The sequence below is a fragment of the Nematolebias whitei genome, chromosome 16 (genome assembly GCF_014905685.2).
Source record: "Nematolebias whitei isolate Nwh7 chromosome 16, NemWhi1, whole genome shotgun sequence".
NCBI lineage: Eukaryota > Metazoa > Chordata > Actinopteri > Cyprinodontiformes > Rivulidae > Nematolebias > Nematolebias whitei.
In genome coordinates this window covers 17443003-17450458 of record NC_056513.1, presented here as the reverse complement: position 1 = coordinate 17450458, position 7456 = coordinate 17443003, and positions in this window count along the sequence as shown.

Below are 7456 nucleotides of genomic sequence, written 5' to 3'. Positions count from 1 at the left end.
AGGCAGCATGGTGGCACAACTGGTAGAGCTGCTGCCTCTCAGTGAGCAGGTCCTTGGTTCAAACCCTGGTCCAGGGGCCTTTCTGGGTGGAGTTTGCATGTTCTCTCCGTGTATGCGTGGGTTTTCTCGGGGTAGTCCGGTTTCCTCCCACATACCAAAAACATGCATGTTAGGTTGAGTGGTAACTCTAAATTGTCCCTAGGTGTGAGTGAGAGAGTGAATGGTTGTTTGTCTTGTTTGTCTCTATGTGTCCCTGTGATGGACTTGCGACCTGTCCAGGGTGTACCCCGCCCCTCGCACAGTGATTGCTGGACATGGGCACCAGCGACCCCCGTGACCCAAAATGGAATAAACGGGTAAAGATAATGGATGGATATATATATATATATTTTTTTATAAAATTAAAATGCTAAAAAACTAACAAAACAAATGTTTGTTAAGGTTTTCACCACTGGCCAAGACAATGCATTTTATTACACCCATTTGTACATTTTCTTCTGCTTATATTCATGACTGAGTACACCCACAACACTAACATCTTCAGCTAATGGTCTTTCCCCTTTTGAGTCCTCCCTAGGATATTCTTCTTCTCTGTTCTTGAGGTATTTAAGGAGCAAGGCTGCCATAGAAGGAGTTGAGACATTGTTTATTTTATGGTATTTAATGAGTGGTCAGAGTTTCTAGTTTAATCTAAGATATTGTAAATTATTCCAGGATTTCTTTATGCTCCTCACAGATGAGTGTTTCGTGTGTTCTCGAAGTTTGATACTTACTTTATCCTCCAGTCTGAGTTGACCAATCCTTTCCATACAAACATTATAACTGGGAAATTATCTCACATACTGATTCATCCTAGTTTGACCTGCCACTATCCTACACCAACCTATGAACCTCACCTACCTTATTCAACTTCCTGGAACATGGAATCTTACCCTCATCTTTAAGCCTGAACACCTAAACCAGAGTAAATCTCCTCTGTTTATTATACGAACCTTCTAGAAAATCCTCTGCCTAAAATAAAACACTTATCATCTTCATTCTGCTTCCACAGATACTTACCAATTTATTCTCAAGTCCAGCCCCTGTAATATTGTAAAGATTGTAAATAAATGTATTATTAATTCCTTACTTTAAGTCTCCAGAGTCCTGGGTTTTAAGTTAAACACACTCTGAGAAAATGAACACTACTAAAGTGCCAGTTATATTGAATTTTAAACATTGCCATTGATATAAAATCATCTTAATGTGGGCAGAGGAATACAAAATCTAACTAAGAATAGGTTATTCATTGTTAATACAAGGACTTCTCTTAACCACCTGAAGGATTTCTTTTAAATTGAAGTAGCAAAAAACAAATGAAGGAAAACTGGCTAGAAACACAAGGAAACAAAACACAGGGCATCCAATGATCTACTTCTTTTCTAAAATGACAAAGAACCTCATTCAGTGTCTTTAACTGTGTCTAAAATTGTTGCTGCTGAAAATTGCATTTGATTATTGTTGTCTATACAAACAAATACATCTGAACACATCTGTCTATGTTCCCTTTTGTGCAACTAAATACATACATTTATACTTCACACTCATGTTTATCAAGGTAAAAGAAGCGTAGACAAGACGAAATTACAAAATTATAAAAGATCAGCTATCACAAAATCACTGCACGTGGGATTAAGTGATTACTAACAACTTCCCTACAGTGTCGTGCAAAAAAATAAGAAAGTTTGTGAGGTAATCTCTGTCAAGAAGTTTGGCTCGTTAAAGGAAATGAAAAAAACTGTATTTTGCAGGAATTAAAAATGACTCATCCACCTTCACAGTCAGTACATTCGGACTTCATTCATGTTTTTAATTTTCTTTTTATCACAAGCTGTTTGCACTGACAATTTATTGTCCCCAGTGTTGCTTATAAAATATCAACATGAAACTCTAAGAAATATAAATCCTGACTAATTTATACACACCGGAACCAGGTAACCAGACATACCAGATAGTTTTTCCACTGAACCATCACAGACGTTCTAATTGGAAACTGGAGAAGGTAAATTTAAAAAAAATGTCACTGCATGTGCCATCTGTCTATTAGCATCTGCCATGGTCTAGATTCAACCAATTACATCACTGAAGCGAAGAGATTGTGCAAATTATTCTTAAACAACGTGTGAATGAAAACAAAAACATCTTCATAGTGGAGATACTTCAGTGCTGTTCTGAGTCGTACTTTCTACTTTCTAGTAAGTTACTGGGATCTACATGAACCTCTCTAGAATCACATCTAAAGCACAACCATAATCATGACCTTGGTAAGATGGACTTAAACATATACATTATCAACACATGTATCCTGAAAGACAAGATTTTAGGCATTTGCTCTCCATGAACCCCATCCCCAAACAAGCAGTAATTCAAACAATCAATTAAAACACAAGAAATAACAAGAACATTAACAGGTTTATCAATGATTTTAACATGAACATGATTCAAATTAAAACTAGTTACTTAAATGCCTGTGTCAGTTCTAATAAAAACATAAGCACATTACGCTTTAAGTGTCTTACATTTTGACAATTTTACTTATTACAATCAATGGCAATGGAGTGTAATTTTTTTGTTATTTAGTTAGTTTATGTTAGTTTTATTTTTCCTTGCGGTTTATGATTTATTTTTATGTCACTTGTGTTTTGGTTCAGCTCACCGTTTTCTTGCCAGTTCCCATTTTAACCCTCTGTCAGCCACCTCAGTTTTTCTTCCAGTCAGTTACCACTTACCCATTTCCAATTAGTGATCACTCAGGTGCTGCAACTCACCCCCTGTCCTATTTAAACCATTTCTGATCACTTTTCCTACAGCGGTTCATTATCTTGGCTACTAGTCAGATGTCTTGGATCTCCTTGGGTTCTTCTGTATTTTGTAAGTTTTGCTGCCATGACAGTTTTTTTGTTTTTATTACTTAATAAATTAGTTTTTATTTTTACTAGTCTTCATGTCTGCCTGACTCTGGTTCTAACCCTTTATGACTGTGATAGGCAAATACAATAAAAATAAAAATTACATCACTTAAGGAAGCTGTGCAGCCTCTTGATTACTGATCAAAATTTCATGCAATAAAGTGTTTTTTAACAAGTGTCCCAACAGTAAACAGTGGGTCTGTAATACTTTTAGCCCTCTCTAATATTTTCTGATAGAAAATTATTTAAATATTTTATATTATTTAAATATAATGTTATTTATTGTAAAAAACAAAACAAACAAACAAAAAACAAACAAACAGAAAATACTTTAAATAAACTGATTTTCCTTAAAAAATAAAGCTAACAAAGGTTTTTGACTAATATGATTTAAGTCTAATTATGAAATTCTATTGTTCCTGTTGTTATAAAAGTACAATCCTGTGCTGAAGCTTTCCATCACAAGTTGTTTAGTTGTCTGTGAGAAGCAAATATTTAGTTGGTAAAGAAACAGAGTTAAATATGCAAACCCTTTGGCATAGAAGCAGGCGTGAGGAAGCCCTTGTTACGTTCTGTCACTTCTAAATGCAGCCATGCTTCATGAAGCTGCGTCTGATACATATGTGATTGGCAGCTTGTGTGTGAGAGACTACATCTACAAGTTGTTCCAGTGACGGGAGAAGAAGAGAAGGGTGTAAAAAGAGACCTAAAAGCTGGGGATAAGAAATACAGACAAGTGCATCATTTCATGTAACGTCCCACTGGTGACAACATAATCCCTGTGATTGTATGTACAATGTGTGCATGCACACCACAATTTCATCACAGATGAAGGCAGAGATACTGGAGGGCAGGCCACTGAATAAAATAGGAAACACCGAGTACAGACATACAAAAATACAGAGAAAGAAAAGAACAGGGAGAAGAGAAAGTGCTGCTGGTGTTCTGAGGGCCGACAGATCACGTTTACAAAGTGTAACCTCTTCACAGCCCTTGAAGGAAGGATTGCAGACACTCCTCTCTCCTAATCTGTTTCCTGTTCTCCCTGCATTTTATTAGTTGTTTCTTCCTCTCTTTAATACTTTCTGCTGCCCTCTCAACTTTTTCATTAACTTTCCCCTCCCCTGCCCTTATCCTTTCCCTCCTCTCTCCTTCCTTTAGTTGCAGGAGGGTAATAAGGATCTGCATGCCACAGCTGTGAAGGTGCTGACAAACAGAAAAGTCTCAGATGGAACTGTCTCTCTGTGTGCCTGTGTGATTTATCGAACTTCACCTGAGCCTTGCAATGCTGCAGAAACTGCCGGAGAGTGAGAAGTGTGCATGATGGTGTTTGTGCGCGTACAATTTTTGCGTGCTTGTGATTGTGTCTGAGCATGTCTTGTACAGGCTGTGCGTGTGTTTGCTGCTCACCTGTACTGAGTGAATGGAGTCAAGTTGGGGATCTCCAGTGTGTCTGCATTTGGCTGATTGTCTTTTTGGTACACAACTCTCCATGGCTCCTCATTTCCATCGTCCTTCACCACCTGGCAAAGGGAAAGTGTGTTTCAACAGTTCTCCTGCTGTGTTTTACACTGATCATAGATGTGTGCAGGCAACAAAAACACACACTCACCTGCCCTTCAACTATCCACCTTGATATGGATGTTTTGCCATCAGAACCAGGGCGAAAACGAAGTGTTGCTGCTCGAGGGCTGATGTTAGAGATGACTAAGTTAGAAGGTGCACGGGGAAGCTCTGCAAATGAACAGGAAGAACAGAACTTCACTCAAAGCTGCAAGAAACCCTTAAATTATCAATTTCATTCAACTATGTTTTCACTAATTCATACTCATACACATTCTATATTAAATATTTTGTGAAAAAAAGACAATTTAATGCTATTACTATTACACTAGTACTGCAATTTACTCTGCACACAATTTGTTATTATAACCTTACTGAGACTCTAATTCAAAAGCACACTTTTCTTGTTTAGGATTTTGCTACCACATTCAAAACACGCTTACTTGTTTAGTTACTGAGCAAAATGCTCGAGAAGAAAAGGACAGCATGACAAATATTTCAGCAGGACGCATTAAAAGAAATAAAGTGCACAAACAAAATGTGCTGCATAGATTTTTCTATCAAGTAACAAAAGTGAAAACAATACCAAAACTGAAAAAACAAAACTGTTGTCAGAACTGCAACATGATATCAAAAAGACTCAGAATGAAAGAAAATTATTAAAACGTCTTTCCACATAAAAGAAACCGTCCAGATGACCTGACTGACCATTATTAGAACGAAAGTTATGTTACAAATAATGAATTGAGTATTTAAAAAAAAAACTTAAAAGCCTTTTTACAAGACCTTTTTTTAACACATCCATTTTTGGCCACAAGAAATAAATGTATCAAAAAGTTCATTTTAACTTAGAAAACTGGCACTAGTGCAACATCTTTTATATCTATTTCTGTCAAAATGTATGACACCCCCCCCCCCCCCACACACACACACACACAAAAGGTCTATCATGGAATACAGAGAAAGATAAATGTGAACAGCAGTGTGGGCGATGTGGAATAAATGCATAGTCTACTATGTTTCATTTAACACCCATAAATGTGTGAATAGGCAGCAAAGCTGTGAAATTACATTTTAACCATTCTCATTCTGACTTTGTTCCATCTCCATGGCAATATTAAGAGATAGGAAGCAGGCACTTTGGCCCACCAGCTGGGGCAGCCTGGGCCACACTGGAGGGGAATGAGATGCTAAAACACAAGGACTTGACTGGAAAATGAGTACCCTCACAGCTGATCACTGAGGTCAAAAACCCTGTCACATAAACAATAAGCAGTAAGACAGAACTCTATCCACAGAGCTGATCTCAACAGAGCTTACAAAATGTGTAGGTTTTACCAAGATTTTAGATGTTTTTCTCCTGAATATAATAAAGCATTCAAAGGCTAAATAAAAACTACCAGTATTCATTGCAAAGGCTGACAGGAAAGATAATTAAATGCCTGTTATCCCCACAGGGTTAACACTACATTAGAAAGCCAAGCTTGACAGTTTCAATAACTAAAAGGTAAGAATAACTGGAAACTGATCTAACAAACATTACAAAGATTAGTCTGACAACAGTATTGCTAATACAACACAGGTTAATTTATTGGCTTGTGCTGCTAAACACCACTGACTACACACTGAATAGTTGCTTCAGTCAAATTTAAAACTGAGGATTGTACTGAACTGGAGTATAACAACTAAACAATTATTTTCTCCTGGCCAAGTTTTATAAGCCTGGTGAAAATCAGAGAGGACTAAAAATATGTTGCACAATTCAATTTCAATTCATTTTACAAACCGGATTCCAAAAAAGTTGGGACACTAAACAAATTGTGAATAAAAACTGAATGCAATGATGTGGATATGGCAAATGTCAATATTTTATTCGTAATATAACATAGATGACAGATCAAAAGTTTGATCTGAGTAAATGTAACATTTAAAGGAAAAATATGTTGATTTAAAATTTCAGTGTCAACAAATCCCAAAAAAGTTGGGACAAGTAGCAATAAGTGGTTGGAAAAAGGAGATTGAGCATATAACGAACAGCTGGAAGACCAATTAACACTAATTAAGTCAATTGACAACAGATTGGGTATAAAAAGAGCTTCTCAGAGTGTCAGTGTCTCTCAGAAGCCAAGATGGTAAGAGGATCACCAATTCCACCATTGTTGCACAGAAAGATAGTGCAGCAATACCAGAATGGTGTTACCCAGTGTAAAATAGCAAAGACTTTTAAGTTATCATCATCAACCGTGCATAACATCATCAAAAGATTCAGAGAATATGGAACAATCGCTGTGCGTAAGGGTCAAGGCCATAAAACTCTACTGGATGCTCGTGATCTACGGGCCCTTAAACGTCACTGCACCTCAAACAGGAATGCCACTGTCAAGGAAATAACAGAATGGGCTCAGGAATACTTCCAGAAAGCATTGTCAGTGAGCACAATCCACCGTGCCATCCGCCGTTGCCAGCTGAAACTCTACAGTGCAAAGAGGAAGCCATTTCTAAGCAAGCTCCACAAGCTCAGACGTTTGCACTGGGCCAGGGGTCATTTAAAATGGAGTGTGGCAAAATGGAAAACTGTTCTGTGGTCAGATGAGTCACGATTTGAAGTTCTTTATGGAACACTGGGACGCCATGTCATCCGGACCAGAGAGGACAAGGATAGCCCAAGTTGTTATCAACGCTCCGTTCAGAAGTCTGCATCACTGATGGTATGTGGTTGCATGAGCGCTTGTGGCAAGGGCAGCTTGCATGTCTGGAAAGGCACCATTAATGCAGAGACCTATGTTCAGGTTCTAGAACAACATATGCTCCCATCTAGACGTTATCTCTTTCAGGGAAGACCCTGCATTTTTCAACACGATAATGCCAGACCACATTCTGCAGCAATCACAACATCATGGCTATGTAGGAGAAGGATCCGGGTACTGAAATGGCCAGCCTGCAGT